The sequence below is a fragment of the Acomys russatus genome, chromosome 16 (genome assembly GCF_903995435.1).
Source record: "Acomys russatus chromosome 16, mAcoRus1.1, whole genome shotgun sequence".
Classification (NCBI taxonomy): Eukaryota; Metazoa; Chordata; class Mammalia; order Rodentia; family Muridae; genus Acomys; species Acomys russatus.
In genome coordinates this window covers 30,943,099-30,958,116 of record NC_067152.1, presented here as the reverse complement: position 1 = coordinate 30,958,116, position 15,018 = coordinate 30,943,099, and the positions used below count along the sequence as shown (strand labels likewise).

Below are 15,018 nucleotides of genomic sequence, written 5' to 3'. Positions count from 1 at the left end.
TTAAAATAAAAGAACTCAAAATGGATCACATGATATAAATGTAAACTATAAAACATTTAGAAGGCAATGCTCAGCAACTAGGCATGAGGATCATGTGTCCATAAGAAGCTCTGGCAAGGATATGAGGTATCCAAAGCCAGCTTGGCCCTAGAAAAAGACATGACCAAAAAAAAAAAAAAAACAAAAACAAAAACAAAAACAAAAAAAATACCTGACAGACGAGAGGGGTAGCAGAAAGGGGAGGGAGGAGTGTGAGGAAGGGAGAGAGAGGGGAAGGAAAGATGTGGTAAAACTTTTAAAAACTTGGCAAGGCAAAGATTTCTTACATGTGATACCAAAAGTACAATCCGTAAAAGAAAAAGAAATAGTGATTAACTAGACTTACTAAAAGATTAGTGAACTTCTAAAGACACTTTTTTCTTTATTATTATTTTTTTACATCCCGAGGACAGATTCCCCCTCCCTCCTCTCCTCTCAGCCCATCCCCTACCTACTCCCCCTCTGTCCCTGCCCCCATCCACAACTCCTTTTCTCTTCAGAAAATGACTGGCCTTCCATAGATATCAACCAAGCATAGCATATCAAGTTGCAGTAGGACCAGGTACTCCTCCTAGTAGTAAGGCTGGACAAAGTGACCCAGTATGAGGACAAGGGTCCCAAAAGTAGACATAGAGTCAGAGGTGGCCCCTGCTCCTACTGTTAGGAGTCCCACAAGAAGACCAAGCTACACAACTGTAACACATGTGCAGAGGGCCCAGGGCAGTCCCACGTAGGCTCTCTGGTTGTCAGTTTAGTCTCTGTGAGCCAAAACTTGAAACTGGAAACAACCCAGATGTCCATCAATCAAAGAATGGATAAAGAAAACGTGGTACATTTACATAATAGTGTATTACTCAACTGATAACAATATAATGAAATTTGCGAGCAAATGGATGGAACTAGAAAGAAATCACCCTGAGTGAGGTAACCCAGACCCAGAAAAACAAACATGGTACAGCTATAAAGTAAAAGATAGCAATGCTACAGTCCACAGACCCAGAGAAGCTAAGTAACAAGGGGGGGGGGGGGGAGCACATGAATCTAAAGACACTTTTAAGAAAACAGAGACAAGCCAAAGAAATAATCAAAATATCCCAACTTAAAAATGAGCAAAAAAACCAAAAAAACAAAAAAACAAAAAAACAAAAAAAAACAACCCATGAACTAAATAAATACAAAAAGAGAATAAGAAAATGGAAAGATATTCGACATCATTAGGCGGCAGGAATGTGCAAAGAAAGGCCACCGTGATGTAGGTACACTGTGAGAAGGATTAAATTAGTACATCGTAGTAAAACCATGGAGGCACTGGAACACCCAAATACTTCCACTACTGGTGCAAATGGATATAAAACGCTGTAACCACTTTATAAAACAATTCAAATGTTTCTTAAACACTTAAACATACCTCATAACGTGACTCAGTTCCCCATCTCTTGGTAGTTAACCAAAAGTAAGAGCATGCCTATATGCCTACACAATGACCTGTGTATGTATGTTTGCAACAGCTTTTAGGTGAAAGCTCAAACTGAAAATATCATGACCTATGCTGTCAAGTAAATAGATAAAAAGCACTATACCTATAAAATGGAATAGTGCTCAGTAAAAAAAAAAAAGTTCCTGAAGCATGGTAGGCATTGATAAGCCTCAAAACTATAGTGCCATGTAAAGGAAGGCACCAAAAAGGATTCAAATGTAAACATGAATCTTTAGTGCCCAAAGGACCAGCAGCGATTGCCGAGGGGTGAGAGGAAGGAGGAAGGTGGAGAAGCAGGTGGTGTTGCCAGGGAACACAGAGGAGATCTGCGGGAGGTCGCGCCTTATTAGCTTGGTTGTGATGAGGGTGTCACAAATGCATGCACAGGCCAACACATCACCAAACCGTGCAATTTAAATATAAAAGCCTGTTTTTATATACAAGCTATTTCTCATAGCAATACTTCAAAATAGTATCTTAGACAATGAAACCTATGACAAATACTTGGAGTCAGACGTCAGTTGACCCACCTTCCAATACAGGATCTGGTTCATGTCTGCTCAAATTCTCCACAATCTGTTTGAGACTTACTTCATCGGTTTCTAAGAAATAGAAGGTCATAATTATGAAATGACAAAGTGCTAGTGGTACTAATCACTAAATGACAGCGGGTTGGACAGGCAGGTGCCTACAACCCATTATTAAATGACTGTGACAGAAGTTAGAAATATGCAAATATTCTAATTCCTGGAATTCAACAGGATCAACACCGAGTAAGTATCTGAGACAGCTCTACCCAGAATCTTTTTTCAAAAGTTGTAACTATATTTATTTACTTGGCTAAAAATAAAACATTTTATATATGAATATAAATATGTATGTATGTAAAATAGACTTGATCTGGGGGCCTCTGATAAGCACCTTCAGGAGAAAACAGTATGAATTTTAATGCATTTTCAACATGCCTACCTTCTGTTAAGTCTTCTAGCCTGCCTATCTATCTATCTATCTATCTATCATCTAAACCACGCCTATATTTTTGTTATATTTCAAAGGCCAGTTTGCCTCTCAACTGGAAGAAAAGACTTTAATCAGAGAGACAGAGAGGGGCCTAGGAGATGGCTCGGCAGGTCGAGTGCTTGACATGCAAGAATGAGGGCCCCGCCCCCAAGCAAACAGCAACGGGTGCTGGCTCATCTGTAATGCTAGTCTGTGGGGAGTAGGACAAGGGATCTCCTGAGCAAAGGAGCTAAAGCAGCTAAACTGCAAAGTGAGAGGCCCCGCCTCAATATATAAGTGAAGAGTTACTGAAGATACGCACATGCAAACACATATACATGCCGGCACACACACACACACACACACATACACACACACACACACACACACACACACACACACACACACACACGCACAGGGGGGAGAGAGAGAGAGAGAGAGAAGGCAAGTGTAGTCAAGGACATAATGAAAAGGTAATTCATACATGACAGGTAGAAATCTGAGTCAGTACAGCATTATAGAAGAAAGCACGGAGATTCATCAAAAAATCTAGTAGTAAAAATTGTCCTACTAAATGACCCAGAAGCTCTAATTCTTCATGTACACTAAAGAACACGGAGTCAGGTTTTCAAGTAAACAGCTGCATGCTCATGTTCATTGCATCATTATTCAAATAACCAAAGCACTAAATGAATGTTAAGTGTGTGTGAAATGAACAAAATAAAGAGAATAACCACACAGATACATGCACCAGAACGCCTCGGTTTTCAAAAGGAACGTTTCTCGTTTGGAACAACACGGATGAACTTGAAGGACAGTGGATAAAGGAAAGAAACCAAGTGCAGAATACAAAGTACAAGGTCCCTGACAAAGAAAACCAGTTGCAAACAGGGTAGAATGTTGGGGGGAAGTGGTGGCAGAGGGGAAGAGTGAGGATGGGAGACAAGTAAGAAAGTGTTAGTAACACAGGGGCTAGAGATTGGGAGCTCCACTGTCCAGCAAATAACTGTAATTAATAACTACATTCTACTTGAAAATTGCTGAAATGGATTTTAAATGTCATCACAGAAATTATAAGAATGTGAGATGAGGGGCTGGAGAGATGGCTCAGAGGTTAAGAGCACTGACTGCTCTTCCAGAAGTCCTGAGTTCAATTCCCAGCAACCACATGGTGGCTCACAACCATCTATAATAAGATCTGATGCCCTCTTCTGGCCTGCAGGTGTACATGCAGGCAGAGCACTGTATACATACAAATAAATAAATCTTAAAAAAAAAAAAAAAAAAAAAAAAAAGAATGTGAGATGAGGACAGGTTTCCTGGTTTAACTACTTTACACAATTATATACCAAATTAGTGCACTGTACAACACAAAGACATACAATATTTCATTTTCCAATTAAGAAATAAATGTATTTATTTATATATGCAACAAGATTCCAAGCATAGAGTAAAACTAAGACCCTATTATGTTCAACCCAGGTTGGTCCTTCAAGGAGGATGGGAGGGGGAAGTCAACTGAAACCAAGTATGCATGAAAATGTCATAAGAAAGTTTTTATGTTTTAGCTAACTTTTAAAAAAATAATGAAAAGTAATGGGGGGATTAGGAAGATATCTAGTGTTTAAAATAATTACTGAAGAGTGTAGAGAGAAGATTTGGGGGCGAAACACTTGCCATGTAAGGATAAGGAACCTGCTGAGAGGCCCCGGAACCTTCACAGTGCTGCTGGGTATGGCAGCCTTCTGCAACTCCAGCCTCGGACGGACGGTGATGCAGGGAATTCCAGAGCAAGCCGGCTAGCAAGCAAGCTGTGTCAGTGAGCTCTGTGTTCAGCTGAGTGCTGCAGAATAAGATGCCTCAAAAAATAAGGTGGAGAGTAAGCCAGGAAGACCCCTGACATCCACCGTAGGCCTCCACATGCACACACTAGTGCACCCACGTGCATGCATACACGCATACCCGTGAAAGGAGAAGATTTAAAATCTTATGATAATACCAATGATAGGGCTGGGGGATGAGTCAGTTGACAAAGCAAGAGGATCTGAGTTTGGCACCTCGGGAAAGCCAGGTGTGGTGAGAGTCTCTTGTCACCCCAGCACTGAGGAAGTAGACAGAGGAGAGCCCCTGGAGCTGGCTGGCCAGCAGGCCTAGCCTAAGCAGCAAGCCAAGACCAGCATGAGAGTCTGTCTCAAAACACAATATAGATGGCTCCTGGGAAATGACAGTGAAGGCTGATCTCTCGGGGCCTCCGCACATAAGTGCACTCACATGCAAAGTCGTCTAAACTGGAGTGCACCTGCACGTGCACACACACACACACGCACACACACACATGCACTCACACATAGATGTGTATGTATGGATCAAACAGCATGGGAAGTATATGCCAGGGTTAAAAAGACACTGAATAGTTGCAAGGAAGAAACTGTACAATACTAAGGAGGAACTCACCGTCGATGGAGGCTTGTTTCAGGACCTCCTGCATGGAGTCATAGGTTATTGGAACTCCAGTCCTCACGATATTGGAGACCAGTTTGTTCACAGGCATTTTATTTTTTCTGATATTATCCAAAGTTGTAACCTCTTTCAATAAACCTGCAAACGTAGGAAGAAAAAAAAAGAGCACAGGTTGACACCGAGACCAAATCCTTTTTAGGCCTTGGTACTCACAGCCTACAGAAATGAAATAGGTATATCATTAAAGGAACCTGAGTCAAAGGGCTTTTCAAACACATCAGTGGGTTTTTTCTTTACAAGTCAATTAAATCATAAACAAAGACAGACCGCAGTTGGGGAAAGGTTCCTTTCAGGTACAATTTCATCATTAACTGTTTGCTCTCAAAGGTGTTTCTGCCGCACGGCCCACTCTGACGCAAACAGTGAAGCCTACCAACCGCTGGGCTGCAGGCCCAAGAAGGTGGCCAAGAGGCAGAAACAGAGGCTGAGGAAAGGGAAACTGAGGAAAACCCTGGTGTAGACTAAAGCGCCACCCTGGCTCAGAGTTCAGGAGCCTTCACCCTTCACGGGCAAGCCTGCTCGCTTTCCTGCACTGCGTCATTTACAATGTCATGAGTGAGAAGGAAACTATGTAAGACATGCATAGAAACAGGAGGAAATGTGCTGCTGGGGTAATGTGCCTCCTCCTGAGATACAGCATACATGTGCTGAGAATGCAATTTGCCTTAAGGACTCTCCGAAGAATTACTTAATTCTAAATAAGTAAATAAATCCAAAACACCAATTAAATATGCTAAGAAATAAGACATCTGGATACAACATTTAAAATAAGGCAAAGAAAACTTTAGGAAAAATGAAAATAAAAATAAAACAAATTGTATTTGAAAAAAGCTTAAAATACACTAAGATGAATAAGAAATCTAATTTTTATTCTTTTTTATACTTACTGTTGAATGGTGTTACTGAAGTAAATGAGTTAATGAAAGAATCAGCTGTGTCTTTCAAGGTCAATTTTTTTTCTGCAAAGTCAAGGAAAAAGTAGGGTTTAAATGAATCAATTTAAAACTGCTCTTTAAGAGGACTAGGGTTCACTTGCCAGCACCCACATAGCAGCGTATGGCCTGGATCTGTAACTCCAGTTCCAGAGGATCTGATAACCTCTCCTGGCCTCTACACCTATCAGCCACGCATGGGGTACACTTACACGCATGAAGGCAAGTACTCACGAACATAAAAATAAATCTTTTTAAAAGTATTAAGGCAACAATTGTGTTTTTACTCCACTTAGCTTCCAAATGTGTGGTCACACTGGTTAGATTGAGGGCATGCATAGGCATACACCTCCCACACTCACACAACATACGTACACAACACACACAGAGCAGAGTTTTACAGCACAGCTTTCACCCTTACACCTGTGATATACTCTGAAATCCTATACCAAATCTCAAAGCACTCCATTTGCTTTTTAATGATATTCAGGACCTAGTACATTTATTACACAACCCCCGCTTTTAAAACTTATACACAGGTTATATAGGATAAGTAAATATATGTATACATATTACGTATATGTACAAAAATTTTCATTTAAGTATATATAAGTAAGAATAAAGTATAAAGGGGCTGGAGAGATGGCTCGGAGGTTAAGGACACTGGCTGCTCTCCAAAGGTCGTGAGTTCAATTCCCAGCAGCCACATGGTGGCTCACAACCATCTATAATGAGATCTGGCACCCTCTTCTGGTGTGCATGCAGGCAAAATACTGTGTGTATATGATAAATAAATAATTTTTCAAGAATATAGGATAAGATGTAGGAACATTTTCTGCAAAGAGATCACTTTTGTAAAACTGTGGTGCAAAAAAAAAAAGGACAATCTTATCTTTTTTTTCCTACTAACAGTATTCCCTATTCAACATGGAAGCAAACAAACAAAAACTGTGCGCAAAAGCGAATGACTAGGGCTGAGGATGTTTGCAGCTTGGTGACTAGTCATAGAAGGGACGTGGGAAGGCTGCTCCCACTGAATGGAGACATGGGACTTTCAGTTGAGAGCTGCTCCACCTGTGAGGACACAGCATCCTCATCTCCAAAAACAAAAAGGTTCTGAGAAACAAAAGGACCCGAGGGGTTGTGAGTTTCCAGCTCTCCATCTCTTCATGCCCCTCTCACATTATGGCATGGCCCCTGGATGGGAGAAGGTTCCAACTGTGAGCTAGTCAGCCCTTCAGCTAGATTTAACTTAACTCAATTATAGCAGAGCAAATGGAGTTCAGGGACTGAAGAGTTAAACACCTGGAGTAATCCTCTGCGAGAACTAAAAGCTCTACATGAAGTAAGTTTTCCTACAACTTAAACACCCCATTGGCTTCCCAGCATTGCACCTTCCAGCTCTGTCCCACCTGGTTCCCCTCACAGGCTCCAACCCAGGAGCACACCACCTGCATTTCACCCAGAGTATTTGAAAGGCTAAACACAAATGGATAAATGTAGTTTATATTTTCAAAATCTCAGTGTCTAGATTCCTCCAAAACTGGGAAATGTTCCTCCTTGAACTTATGAAACCTTCCAAGCATTTCAGTACCCAGGAAAAAAAATACCAAGTTTTGAGAAACGCTCCTCTTTTGAAGGTTTCTCTTTTGGTTTGGTGCAGTTTCTGATACACTTCCATATGTATTTCTTATTCTGGGTAAAAGTCTTTGGACTTTGGTAATTAACAGGTGATGGTGCCTTTCTGTATTGAAAAGTTATCATCCATACCTTCTTAAGTATTTGCAGTACAGGCCCCCTTTCCCGCCTCTGTATTGATGGCATTAGACATCTGTTTCCTGCGCCCTTAACCCTGCCCTGTATTCCAAATCTTTGTCTTTATTGGATGTTCCCCATATTACAGTTCATATTTACCTTTTTATTTCTGTTTAATATACCGGTATCATTAATGGATGTATATTTACTTTCTAAAAATTTTGAACATTATCATCAAGATTATCTTTTATTTATTTAACTTAATACAAAAAAGTAGAATGAGAAAAATTAAGGCAATGAAAATAAATACATGAGAAAAACATAGTATGAAGTTATATTGACATTAGACAAAACAAAGTAAAGACTTTATCAGCCACAAAGAATCAGTTCACAGTGTGTGGTGCAGAGAGACAGCCATCGCACATGTCAACAGACTATGAAATGCCGACTTAAAAGCCTTAAACATAAATACAAGTAAATAATAAGGGGGAACCAACTTTAACACTGAAACAGGTATGGAAAAAAAGAGTTCTCAGCATCCAGTGGACTATCAGCACAGACGCTGCGGCCACAGGCACCCTCTGCTGTCACATCAAGACACAGAGACGACCTACCCATCAACCATTTCCCTGTTTTTCCCCTTCCATTCTCCCAATTCTCTGACATAAGAACTTTAAATATAAGTCTGTTCGTGAAGTCTGTGTATTTTCTGTACATTTTACCTTTCATTTTGTGTTATTACAGTTTTTTAAATTCAATGTCTGCAGATAATTTTTGAGCAGATAATTTGCATGATTATTGGATACCCAAGTTGTTCTCTCATCTTTCCATTGGGCCTTCACAGAGATTGTCATCACCAAGTCTCTTTATTCTTTTTGTAAACATTAATCTCAGACAAATTTCTGAATTAGCTGTTTGTACCCAGGTCATTGTTTGTACTCAGAATGTCTCATATGATAGAATAAAGGTGATCTCAGAAAACAGCCACGTTCTTTGTCTTCTTTATCCTCTAAGTGTTTAATCAAGTACTTTATAGTTAAATCATATATTAGGATATATAAGCAATATAAATATCTATATGAAAGGAATGCATAATATGTATTTATGATAAATAAATGATAGAAACATGATATATATTTCAAGACACATATTAAAGAAAAAATATGTTTGAAGCATATATATAAGTCCTGTCTCAAAACAGCAAAACAGAACAGGAAAGAGCAGATTCCTCAAAGGCCCCACACTGAATGAACGCAATGTAACTCACAGTTCCAAACATCAGACCAAAGCTTCCCGGTGGAGCAGATATGAAGAGCAGATTTACTTGGTTACTATAGAGAACTAAGGAAGTGAGGAACTGAGAGAGCAAAGTTCCTGACTGCGCTCCTCTCCAAGCAGTCGCCTAGAGCGAGCAGCGCCGAGTGCTGCTGCTGCCCTTGACGTAAACTGCAAGCTGTGAACACAAACTCTCCTTGCAAAGAAAACAGGACCGCTGCAGCAGATGCCTGTGTGACTCTAGAAATCACACCCATCTTGTCTTCCAATGGCTTGTCAAACCTAAGAACTCTATGACTGTGACAATGGCGAAGGGACTGAAATTATAGTCTGTATCAAAGGCACCAAAGGCCCGTGGAGCTCTGTGCCACCCCTAGAATCCAGGGATGAAGAGATAGATATGCCATATTGATATTTTAACTACTGCATTCCAATAAATGAGAGTCAGTGTTTCAAAACATTAAATACAAAATTACTTCCGTTAGTCTCATCCAAATAAAGACTACCCAAGCACTCTCCACCTAGGCCAATATGTGGGCATCCAGTCAATGAAGACCTCCCTAACACACAGTATTCTCATCCTTTTTAAAAAGCCCGTGTGGGCTCTAAAGCAAGACCTGAGAAGTGACTGGGTTACTCACCATCTGGTTCAGAAGTCGGAAACACCTCAGGCTGCCCTTCCTCCTGTAAAGATTTCTTGAAGCTCTCCAAGATAGACAGAATTTCTTTAATGTCAGCTTTGCCCTCAGTGTTTTTGCAAATGTTATATGCGTCCTCTATTCCTATTTTGATGGCAAAAATATAAAGGCAGGGTTAGCATATCCAGCCAATCACATAGCAGCCTGATGGCACATGTGCACGTGTGCGCAGGTACTTAGCCATATATATATATAAAATTAAACCATGTCTTTCAATGGGACTTTGGTTGGCCAGTGAGGCTGCTGCATCTGGCCAGGGCATCCTCCTGTCCCCACTTCCTTGCTGCTGGGATGACAAGCGTGTGTCATTATTATCCCTGCATGCCATGTGTTGGCTTTACATGAGCACTGGAGAGAGTCCTAGTGCTTGAGCCATCTTTCCAGCCCCATTACAACCTGATTTGAAGGAAATGTATTTATTCTCCACGATGCCTGTTCAATCTGTTTTCTTTCTGCTTTGCTAAACAGGAAGTGCCATAAAATTTATAAGAGGTTTTGATGCTAACGTTAGAAAACAAGATCAATTGAGACATTTTTATCTTAAGCATTCAACTCTCAAAGCTAAACAACAAACCAGCCAACTGATACCTAATGGTGCCAGAGCCCAGGGATGCAGCTCAGTGTTCAGGTGCTTGCCTGGCACACATAAAGCCATGCATTCCCTCTCTAGGACCACATACATGTGCTGTATACTAGCACCAGCGAGGTGGAGGCAAGGAGGTGAGAAAGGTCGTCTGCTAAAAACAACACACACAGAGCTGGGGAGATGGCTCCATGGTAGAATACCTGCTGCACAAGGGTGAGAGCCAGATTTGGATATCCGGCACCCTCATCCATGTCCAGCAAGCATGGTGACCCACCAGTGACCCCAGTCCATGAAAGACACACAGAATCCCCAGAGCAAAGTAGCTAAGCTAACTGGAGCCAATTGGTGAGCTCAGGTGAGAAATCCTGACTCCATATAGAAGGTAGAGAGCAACTGAGAAGGATATCCGGCACAGCCATATCTAACGGGAACAGCGGAAGTCATTAAGCCAGCAAACCTGCCTGGCAAATTCCAGCAGAGCTGGGCTGAATGATGCAATCGCTGTGGTGCAGTCTCCCCCTTTTGGTCTTGATCTTCATGTGTTGCACGTCTGGGGAGCTTTTAATATTGTTTGATTTGGAGATATAAGATGGATGGGAAATTTCTTATGATTTGTTTATGCTATCTCCCAGGAGTACTGTTTATAAGCTTCCCCAGCAAAGTCCTGAGCATGCTCCTCCCGCTTTTAGGGAGATATCCCTATCTGGCCCTACTTGAAGGGCTTCCTTTATGGCCTGGAGGCTGTGACTCAAATCAAGATGCCAGAGACCTTCTTAAGAGACTTGGCCTCCAAGACACTCTTGGAGCATCGGCCCCTGCGCTTACTTAGGAGCAAGATAATCAGAACAAAGTAAACTTAAAAAGGTAAACAGGACGCAGTGGGCTAGAAAAGTTGGCAGCAGATCAAATCAAAAGCTCCTTCCTTATACTGATGGACGAAGAATGGTGTAGGTAGATGGCACAAGAACGGAGCATTGAGACACTTTTCCCAGGAAAGCTGGCTCAGACAGGGCCACTCTGGTGTCATATGACCAAGGAACAAAAGAACACCAAGATCAGACATACACATAAAATCTAAAAATATATAAAATATAAACATTGTATTATGCCAGAAACTGAATGTAACTGCAGCAGTTTTGGCCTGAAGACTTTTCTCAGGCGTAATGACAATTATATTCTATTAAAAGCTGATGATACACTGCTCAGGACATGGCAATCTACCCAGGCTAGCTTAGATATTTCTGTCTAGTGTCCTTGTCCAAAAAATTCTTAAAAGTTAGGTTGTGGGGTGGATGAGGGAAAATGACTGGAAAAGATAATTCTGTTCTGTCACCGTTTATCAATGATGACTAAATTAACAATCAAGAGGAAGTTAAAACACATGTTTGGAGACAAAAATAGTAAGATCTATGTTTTGGAACAAGATGAATCTGTCCCTGCCTACTAAGTTCTGTATGAATAAAGAAGCTGGATGCCAGTCAGTCAGGAAGCAAGATTCCCCCGACCCCATGCCTGGTTCACTCATCCCTCGGCCTACTCCTTATCTCCTCTGTGGGACCTGGCTATTGCCAGGGCTGCCCCCACCACAACCACCACCACCATCACCACCATCACCACCACCACCACCATCACCACCACCACCACCCCCCCGGCAGATATCCAATGTCAACCTCTGGCCTCTTGAATACAAAGATCCTTCCACACATAAGGGCCAGCACGCATACACATGTGCATAACACCTACCAAAAAATAAATGCATAGTAAGCCTATGAGCATGAAGCTTTTATTTGCATTTTTTTCAAATTTCATACTTACTTTGGCACTCACTAAATATATCATCATTGGCTAGTTCTCTGATGATATCCTTAAGCTGTATCACATCACCTTTAGAACAAAAAGAAGAAACAGTTTTAATATTATGATTTAAAAGAAAAAAAAAAAAAAAGACCACTTGATGTTATAAAGCCAGAGTTGTAAAACACAAAAATAAAGAGGAAACCCAACAATTATCTTAGAAAAAGAGATATGCAAATATATAATAAAAGCTGGGACTTTTAAAATATGTTCCTTCATTTTATCCACTCCATAGGTTATATTTGTGAATATATACACATATAAATATATGTATATATAATAATTTATGAAAAAAGAAGCCTTGAACTTGAAGGAGAGCAGGGAGAGATGTATGAGAAGTTTTAGAGGAACAAAAAGGAAGGGAGAAATTAAAATACAGACTCAAAAATAAATTTAAAAATGGTAATTTAAAAAAAAAAAAAAAGTAGGCTACACCACTCTGAGGAGGAAGCCAGTAACAGCACTCCCCCACGGCCTCTGCAGCAGCGCTGGGCTCCAGGTTCTTGCCCTGTTGAGCTCCCACCCTAACTGCTTTCAATTATGAACTGCTATACAGAAGTATGAGTGAACTAAACCTATCTCCTCAAAAATAAATAAATATTCCTTCAATACAAATCTGTTATTTTAAAAAGTAAGAAAAATAGTCTTTTTTTTTTTTCTGAAAGAGAGAAAAAGAAGGAGGAAAACAATTAGGCTGGAGCTCCTTGGGCATTTAGGGTGAGTGACAACATTTCAGAAATATGGCACCTTTGTTGGTGTAAAGTAAAAAGAATCTTTAACATCTATTCTCTTTTGCCTCCTTGTAGGGCCCATTTCCTCCTGCTGGGCTGCCTGGTCCAGCCTTGATGTGATGTTGGCACTGCCTGGCCTTACTGTGTTGTCTTAATGCCGTGTTTGGTTGGTGTCCCTGTGGGGCGGGGGGTGGGGCTCAAAGGAGGGGGATCTGCAGCTGGGGTGTAAGACAGAAGAGAAGAGGAAAAGAAAGTGAAGCAGCTACACACCAGCAGAGCCATCCAGCGCCCTCTGTATCTCATCAGCTGTGAGGTGGATTCCTATCGCACTTAAATTCCGCTGAATGTCGGAAATGGCATTAAGATCGTTTCTGTCAATGTGTGTGTTGTAAAGTCTTTCCTTCTCTGTTGGGAGGAGAAAATGGCTTGCAGTTAGAGAACCAAAGAACCAGAAGAGAATGTATTCAACCTGGGGAAAAAAAAAAAGCACTCTACAGTTACCAACAAACCTAACACTGAAACAGTGGCTGGCTTCCTCTAAATCACAAATACCAAGAAGACGCTCCCACACCCAGCGCTGTGCCGGAGACTGTGGCCAGCACACCAAGGAGAGATAAAGACAGCCATCTGCTAAATAAGAGGCAAAGTTACCATCTGTGGTAGACAACTATGCCATTTGAGACAGTTCCTTAAACCATAAGATTATAGGTTATGAGATAAATATAAACATTGTATTGCCAGGTCTGGAGAGAGAGTTAAATAGTTAAGAACTCTTCCAGAGGCCCCGGGTTCAATTCCCAGCACTCACATTGTGGCTTACAGGCATCTGTAACTGCAGCTGCAGGGGAGCTGATGCCCTCTTTCGGCCTCCAAAGGCATGACACAGCACACAATACACAGATACACATGCAGGGAAAACATCAGCATACACAACACCAAACAACAAAAATAATCATTTTTAAACTTCAAAACTGTATTCTTGTAGAAAAGGAGCAAAAGAAGATAAACACTGTAATTGCATCTATATTTTGAAACAAAACCAGCAAGACTTCTCATCGGTCCAAACCACTGAAGCATTTGGGATTTTATTTTTGCATTTAAATATTGAAAAGCTTGCAGGTTTTTGTTTGTTTGTTTTGTTTTGCTTTTTGTTGTTGTTGTTGTTGTTGGAGACAGGGTTTCTTCATGGAGCCCTTGCTGTCCTGGAACTCACTCTGTAGACCAGGCTCGCCTGGACCTCAGACTGCCTGCCGGGATTAAAGGTGTGCACCTGCACCACCACTGCTCGGCTGTAGTTTATTCCTATCTATGACAAATCATATATACACTTCCCATAGCAACCTCCAACGACACCAGCACTGTGCAACTGGATAACAAATGTAATGAGGTCTATTCCTGGATACTCCGCACTCTCACTTTGACCTTTTACCTCTTCGTGCCGTGGTATCGAATGATTTGATTATAAAGACTTTGCAGTTTAAAGATGTGGAGACGCTAGTACCTGGTAGGGTTAGGCTTTTAGCAGCTCTTCCCTTTCAGTGATTTCATGTTTGGTTTTCTATGTTAATTCATATCTATATCAAGCTTTTCTGTTGCAGGATATTTGATCCCATTGTGAACCCCTAGACTGTGACTGTAAAAAACCTCTTTCTAGTTGTGGAATGATTCACTGTAACACACACCTTTAACCAAGAGCTTTCTGTTTACTGTAAACAGGTCCTCGCGGTCTGGCTCAGCCTTAGCTCCCACCTTTAACCCAAGAGCTTCCTGTACACAGGATTTAATAAAGGCAACCCTAGTTCAAGAGGTCGAGCAAGAAACCAGCTGACAGGGATTACCCAGAAAGGAGGGGCATTGAGAGATGGGCATTTATGACAGCATGGAGCAGAAGAGGGAGTTTTAGGCTTTGGGCTTTTTCCTCTGGGATGAGAGCTGAGTAGAAATGTCAGCTGGGTGCCTTCCCAGTCTCTCTGAGACAGCAGGCTTTCACCCCAGTCTCTAGCTCCTGAGTCTTTATTGGTAAAATGGAATGACTGGGATTTTCATTCTTTGTAACAACCCTTGTCTGGCTCTGGAAGGAAGCTGCTGATACCTTTATTGAGACTGTATTAAACATGTAAATTCAGGGAAAGTAGCCGACAACTTTTTGACC

General features: G+C 41.2%; 1 long non-coding RNA gene across 1 annotated transcript; it reads right to left on the bottom strand.

Moving 5' to 3' along the window:
• Positions 1 to 9,654: 9,654 nt before the first annotated feature.
• Positions 9,655 to 13,265, bottom strand: LOC127200410 (uncharacterized). The gene is made up of 3 exons (XR_007832036.1): positions 13,137 to 13,265; positions 12,097 to 12,165; positions 9,655 to 9,779 (listed from the first exon to the last, which is right to left on the bottom strand). It is a non-coding gene; the product is annotated as an uncharacterized LOC127200410 (long non-coding RNA).
• Between the last annotated feature and the right edge of the window lie 1,753 nt (positions 13,266 to 15,018).